General features: G+C 41.4%; 2 long non-coding RNA genes across 2 annotated transcripts; one reads left to right on the top strand and one right to left on the bottom strand.

Annotated features, from left to right (window-relative positions):
• Nucleotides 1-529: 529 nt before the first annotated feature.
• LOC138962059 (uncharacterized) lies at nucleotides 530-3,584 on the top strand. Its single transcript, XR_011454389.1, has 2 exons — nucleotides 530-1,137; nucleotides 3,067-3,584. It is a non-coding gene; the product is annotated as an uncharacterized lncRNA (long non-coding RNA).
• On the bottom strand, nucleotides 1,684-4,963 carry LOC138962060 (uncharacterized). Its single transcript, XR_011454390.1, has 2 exons — nucleotides 4,510-4,963; nucleotides 1,684-4,326 (listed from the first exon to the last, which is right to left on the bottom strand). It is a non-coding gene; the product is annotated as an uncharacterized lncRNA (long non-coding RNA).
• Between the last annotated feature and the right edge of the window lie 2,672 nt (nucleotides 4,964-7,635).

The raw sequence follows: 7,635 nt of genomic DNA, 5'->3' as shown, positions 1-7,635 counted from the left end.
TTGATATTGTTCTAGTTGTTCTTTCATTGTATCGTCACGTTGGGATACAAGGTTCGAAGGAAATACGAATGTTGTTCGTGTTGATATTGTTCTCGTTGCTCTTTCATTGTCTCGTTATGTTGGGACACAAGGTTCCATGGAAATACGAATATTATTTGTGTTGATATTGCTCTTTCCTTGTATCGTCACGTTGGGATACAAGGTTCGAAGGAAATACGAATGTTGTTCGTGTTGGTTGTCCATGTTCTCATCACACTGCGATACCATGATGTTAGTGGGCTGAGAGACAGGGAGAATTTGTCAGGATTACTCACGACAAGCCAAGCAGGAGCTCTTACCAGCACCCTCGTGAGATATCTTTTTAATTGTCGTTTCTAGATACAGTAAAATATGCGCTGAAAACGGTCAGCTATTTGGCCACCTCGAAATAATGTCCCTGGTACCCTTTTAACGCTCCTGAAGCACCCCGGGTGGCAATCTCGGGTCGCAACAAAGAGTGTACCCCATAGTACCCGCCCAGAGCCTTAAAGGACCAGACCACGCTGTTTTAAAGGTTATTAGAACCACTAACCGATGACTGAAGGTTAGAGAAATGCACCTAAAGATTCCAAAAATGTAAAGAAATTCACCGATTCGTAGCTTAATCATTGTGATTTAATTAAAAACGTTCCGCCAAATTCGTCTGCTAAACGAGACTTCGAAATGGCCGCCAGTAGACGAGAACCGGCTGTGACGTCACTTTGTGTTTGGAAACCGAAAGTTACAGCTTACGCTCAAGTGGGCGTTTGCCTAAATCGAGCATCAACAGCACGCCGAAGGAATGCGCACGGCTGCTGATAGCTATGAAGTATAGAAAAAAGGTTCAGGCATCAGTTGTCACCTTTTTCCGATGGGCTTACAACTTCTGCAGCAAGACTGATTAACTGGAAACGGCCAACACGATGTGCTGTGTTTCGCGACACTTTCTTCCAATGCGAACGCAGTTAAGCCAGCAAGAAAACCTGGCACACACAAAACAGCTGTTGCCTAACGCAGTTCCAGTTCCGACAATTGTTGACCACTCACAGGAGGTCAGAAACCGGATACCAATCAGTGTCATCAGAACGATCTGCTTTCACTAAACGCAGACGAAAGGAAGTGAGTACATGTATACTGAATGTGTTCTGTAAGGGATAGGGGTTCAGTGTCACTGGGCGTTTTTGTCAGACTGACAGTATTTGTAGTGGAATGGCATCTGTTCCTAATTTTAAGCACATGTGTTAAGATTACAGATTAAAACATATATCTGTTACTACATGCCCGTCCCCATGCACCCACCTTAAAGTTCCCTCTCTCTCTCCCTCTTTTACACTCACCTGGGTAATCGATGAGTCTCAGGTTTAATCAGTGTCCGTCCATATACACATAGACATTCACACAAACACACACACGTTGTTATAGTTGTTATCTTTTAATTCAGTGTTGTATTAAATGGATAAAGAAATCGTTAATACAGCAAGCTTGCATGAATAATTTGCTGTTGTCCTTTTTTTCAGATCAGGTTCTGTAATACAGTAATTATAATTAATACAAGTACAAATTCATGTTTGCAGTCATACTCATAGTGTGTGTGTGTGTGTGTGTGTGTGTGTGTGTGTGTGTGTGTGTGTGTGTGTGTGTGTGAAAAGCACTTTGATACTTAAAACATCTGTGTTATTTGATTTTATTACAAAACTGCAGTCAGAATATTAAGCAGACCTATTCCAACAATACATTTTGATCAGCAGTAAATGTAATGTCAAATTATGAACAACAATCATGTGAGCAGATATATCTAACAGAAACAAATAGTCTAGCAAAATAATACAACCAAACTGTACATGTATGGACATCATCATCCACATAAAAAAAATTGATTGTAGGAAGAGCACTCTGTGTTATTACCACTGCTTCAGTCAAACTGCCAGTTCAACTTTATCTCTGTGGGTTGTTTTTTTCTCTCAGAGTAACATGGGAAAAAAACCTTTAAAAAACTTGCATGCTCCAGAGCTGGATTGTTTCTAGTGATCATGCAGCATGATTTATCCGCATAGAAAACTACTGAAACACCTAAACAGAAATAACAATGTCTACAGAAAAAATCCACTGTTTGATTGCTGTCTGTAGTACTCCTCTTGCTAACAGTGGCATTAAAATAATTAAAACAGCTATGCTCTCTTGGGGGGGGGGGGGGGGGGAAGTACTCTGAGTACTTTTTGTGTCTACATAGGCAAAACAAAACTATGCAATGTTTCAGATTTCCTGACCCACCCTATGTTTTTCCTCCTTATCCTGGACTATTTTGGACTCTTACAAAAATGTACTTCAAAAATGACAAATCTTAATTTTGCAGGCTTACAAGGAAATTGACTCTTTTCTTACAACCAGAATACACCATGATTTCAAGCAAATAAAAAACTACATGCACCTGAGAAAAAAACCACTTTAATTCAAGAAGTTAGACCTCCTAACCCCAGCTTTTCAATTCAATTCAATACGTTGTTGATGTTGATTATGGAGCTTAACGTCCTCCCAGGTAACTAGGGACCTATATTGGGACATGATTTTTTTATACAATGTTAAAAGTGTAGGGTGTAATGGGGGGGAGGGGGACTGCAGGGTGACGGGGTGTAGTCGCTAATAAATTTAAAGGTGCGTTTATTATCTAATATACCAGACATTTTGTTTTGGCTGGTGTACAGAATAACATCACATAAAATCGCACTCGCAAAACATACCAACACATAAAATGTACACATCAGTACACACATAACCCAAACCATGCATATCCATACCAGCACCATCACACACATATCCACATACATACTCTAGTTTGTACATTATAAAAATAAATACATTATGATTAATATCATTACTAGTCAACTTAAATTCAGGCTCAAAATAGGTCTTAAGATGGATGTTATTTAGTGTAATGAAGAGATTATAAAAACCAAAAAAAGCTATGAGAAAGAAAGTATGAAAGAATTATGCCCATTCTCCAGTGAAAGTTCTGCTGATTGTGGTAACTTTTTTTTCTGTCTAAAACAGGCATCAGGTTAACTGAAGGAGCTGTTTGAGGGGGTGGTGATCCTAACACTGGTCTATGGCAACACTGGCCTATGGCAGCTACAACAAAGCTCTGCATACACAGCAAGACTACAATGCAACAGTGCCCAGACTTTGACTGCTACAGCTAGACCAGTTGACAAAGCTCAAGTTGTCACCAAGCAGGACGCCCCAACTGGTGACCAACTATATAGACTGAGGCTGCCTATCTCCAAATCTGCCAAAGCAAGAATTGTTATGCAAGCTCCACATTTCTGTTTGCAGTTTAAGCCGACCTTAAGTATGCAATGGTTATGCACATCCCCCCCCCCCCCCACACACACACACACACCCCGCAGTTGAGAGTTGTAATGTACCTTTTATTTATCTTACATATATTTGAAGCCTGTGTAGCTCTGTGACAGAAAGAGGTCTCTGATGGCAGTGACCAGACAGGCAGGAAGAACTTTCCTGTTCTTTCGGAAAGTCAGTGAGTGTGCAACTTGTCGGTATGTTCTGAACACATCAAAACATGTTCTTTAATTTAAGCTACATAATATCATGTGGATGCACTGATTGGGTGTAAATAATAACAGCAATTGGTACAGTCAATTCACTAAATGTGCAACAGAACCCTAATCATCAGACATTTTACAACAGCAAACTTCAACAGTCCTTTTACTTTCCTGAATGTCATTATTATTTATTAAAACATGCATCTAGAGCAACATACATATAAATCTTCTTTTATTAAAGTTCATCTGAAATTCAGGCTGCTTTCCCATGCAAAGTACAAATGCAAGTGTCCATAAACCAGGGTTTAATACATGTAGTATGTGAGTGAGTTCTGATGAAAAAGTGATTGTGTTGTAATATTGGTTATTACTGAGTGTTGATGTTACAATGATTACATTATAAAAACAACAACAACAGAACAATGTGAAGAGCAAACTTCTTCTGTGGGCATGCAAGTGAGTTAATCTTGTGTGTGTGTGAAACTATATGTGCCTGAGTGTTACAAATTTAAATGACAACAGTTTTCTTGATAGCCTTTAAAAACAACAACAAATACATACATTTAACAATCAAACAAATATAGGCACCTCAAAAAAAGTTGTATGTACACCTTCGTGGCTGGTGATGCATTCTTGCTCCCCTGCAAGTTTTCATTCTACAATGTACCTCAGGCTAGCTTCCTCTCTCTCTCAAATCTGCCCCTCCCACACAATACAACAGGTACAGTGGCCACTCTGACACCAGTCTCTGAAATAATCAAGAACAGTTAAAACTGCGATGAGCTGTTGTTCTTTTACTCGTGCATGCAATGCATGAACACTTAAACAATATCCCACTTATTCGCGAGTGCGTTGACAAGGCGAGAGTGAAAAAAATAGCACAGACTCGAAAGCAGACGATAAGTTCAGCACAGAGAGCGGGCGTGTTTACCTTTGATCGCTGAGACAAACAGAGTCGCAATTTTCATCGTCACTGTCTTTTCACTACTGCTGGAAGTGGCCTCCGCTCCTCATCTTTCATGCTTGATTCGAGGAGAGAAACTGGTAGTTCGAACATGTACGGTTCAATTTCGTCTGCAGTTACGCTTGTTGCCATGTTGGTAAACAACCATCTTCACACAGTGTGACGTCACGGATAATTTATTCATAAGCCAGTCTCGCGAAGATCACGCGGCACAATGGCGGGTCGTTTTGGAGAAGAAATCCGTCGCTTCGGTCACGAAATTCGTCGGATTACGGCCTTAGAAGATTCCGAAGTAAACCAAACATTGTTGAAGACGGTAAGAAAGTGGTTTTCTAACTAACTGCAAACATCGGGAAGTGTTCGGTCGCGCAGGAACACGATTCGAAGCGTTTTTGACGCTAAAACAGCATGGTCTGGACCTTTAACCGTTTAAAATAGGAAGACAAGTATTGAACAAGAAAGATCTAGAAACGACAATTAAAAAGATATCTCACGTGGGTGCTGGTAAGAGCTTCTCCACACCGAACTAAACTGGTAAATCAGTGCGTGTTGGTGTGTGTGTGAGTGTGTGTGAGTGTGTGTGTGTCACAGTCCTTGTGTGTGGAAGAAATAGAGGGGATTTGGAAAAGTGTGTGTGTGGTGGTGGTGGTGGTGGGGGGGGGGGAGACTGTAAAACAGACAGATAATGTGTTAATATGTTTTAGGTTCATCGCGTCAACGAGGGACGGGGGGCGGGGGGGAGAATACCAAGAGCGGATCGAACTCTTAAACCACTCCAGAGAGAGATAGAGGATAGAGGCTGTCTACACGCATCAGCTGCACGGAGGACTTCGGTAGTGGATCCAGAATTTCTCCCAGGTTTTGCCTTGACCTAGCGATCAAAACAAATGGTGAGAACAAACACAGCTTCAGAGGCCACGTGCCGGTGACCGCCCAACGACCCAACCCCTTTAACCCTCCCCCAACCCCCCACCCCCCCCCCCCCTCCTTCCACTGCCATCCCTCTCCTTTCCCTCTCACCCGCCGAGAGGTTTGACATTTCCATTTGCACGTGCGGTACGCGAGAGTAGCACGTGCGACCTTGTAGTAAAAAGCTTGTTAGCTTGTTGTAAATAGGAGTTTTGCTGTTTTAGTAAAAGCAGCGTAGCGGTAGAATTAGATATCTGTGGTAAAAGTTTAAAGATACCCCACTCCCAGTGTTAACGATCATATTTGATTGAACCCCTGTGCGCGAAAGCCAGTGCAGCATTGTCAATGTTGTTTTTTGTTTTAACTTCTCAAAAAGTTTAGGAAATAGCACTCTAATTTGCATAACCAAATACAACAACAAAAACAAAACAAAAGGAAAAACAAACAAACAAAACCCAGAAATATTCCTTTTTATATAGGTGTTTTGTTGTTGTTTTGTCGTTTTTTGTGGTGTGTGTGTGTGTGTGTGTGTGTGTGTGTGTGTGTGTTTGGGGGAGCTATGATTTTTATTCAAGTTTTATGTTCAGGCTTTTATAGAAGGGGCTAAGAGTAGTCTTTCGCCGATATGGATATAGTTATGAACAAAATCAACAGCGTGGCGGCTTGCTTGCGGAATTGCTATCACAGATTGACACTGATGTTAGTGACGAAATCTCACTCTGACGCCAGGCTGTAGACTCGTGGTATGTTTCCAAGTACATGTACATGTAAAAGGATATTCTTATGCCATGTGTGAAAGGCCTAGCTGTTTTCTGCGCAGATTAGGATTTGGCGTGTGTTGTTGTTGCTGTTGTTGTTGTTGTTGTTGTTTTTGTTGTTGTATGTGTGTGTGTGTGTGTGTGTGTGTGTGTGTGTGTGTGTGTGTGTGTATGTATATGCATGTAGGTATGTATGTATGTGTGTGTGTATGTGTATGTGTGTGTGTGTGTATATATATGTGTGTGTGTGTATATATGTGTGTGTGTGTATATATGTGTGTGTGTGTATGTATGTATGTATGTATGTATATGAGTGTGTGTGTGTGTGCGTGCGTGCGTGTGTGTGGATTGATATCGCAGATTGACACGAGTCAATAACAAAGAAATTCAACGAACATGTTCCACATACAAAGCAGCCAGGCTGCCGATTTCCGAGACGGTCTACACAAGACTCGAGTAAGGTATCTTTAAGTATATATCCATGATTCTGTTTTTCACTTCAGCTTGATGCCATCAGTGTCACGCGATAACGCTGATACTTACCTTGAGAAAAAGAGAACTTGTTTTTTTATTGCTGATTTGCGATAGTGACAAGTCACTCGATAAAGTTATGCGTATCTTGCACCCAAAAGAATAGTGATTTTCTTTCTTTTTTTAATCAATCTGAATCAGTTATTCATGGTTTTCCGTGCAAAAGGAAAGAAAATGTCGCATTTCCCCCTATTTTTGTGACAAACAGAAAAGAAATTGCCTTCTTCAGCGCTCTGTCTCTCGGTGTCCAACGACAAATATCATGAATAATAATTCATGTGCAAAATAGCTTTTACACTGACATACAAACGCGCGCCCGCACGCCGCACACACACACATACACACACACACACATACACACACACACACACACACACACACACTGACACACTGACACACACTCAGTGCCACACACACACACACACAGGCACACTCACACACACACACACACACAGAGGGTAATTGCATCACGTGTGCAACGAAACCCTGTTAGTTACCATGACCTGCAGGCCGGCTTGTTTACAACAAAGGTGAAGGCCGATCTCCTGAAAATATCAGCTAATTTGTTACAGTCCTTGCATGATGTGGAGAGGGAGGAGGACTCGATCTAGAGCACGCAATAATCAGCGTTGAGCAATAACTGGTGCGGGCGGGCAGATTAATTAATTACCTTGCCTGACTTGAAACATATAGTTTGCAGGGCGGCACTGTCAATCACAACTTTGTCAGTTTATGGGAAAATAGGTAAGTTTATCATGAGAGAGAGACAGAGAGAGACAGAGAGAGAGAGAGAGAGAGAGAGAGAGAGAGAGAGAGAGAGAGAGAGAGAGAGAGAGACATGACATTGAGAGAGAGAGACTAAGAGAGAGAGAGAGAGAGAGACAGACAGACAGAC

The sequence above is a fragment of the Littorina saxatilis genome, linkage group LG3, assembly GCF_037325665.1.
Source record: "Littorina saxatilis isolate snail1 linkage group LG3, US_GU_Lsax_2.0, whole genome shotgun sequence".
NCBI classification, from domain to species: Eukaryota; Metazoa; Mollusca; class Gastropoda; order Littorinimorpha; family Littorinidae; genus Littorina; species Littorina saxatilis.
The sequence above is the reverse complement of the archived record's forward strand: the minus strand, read 5'-3'. Positions and strand labels throughout refer to the sequence as shown.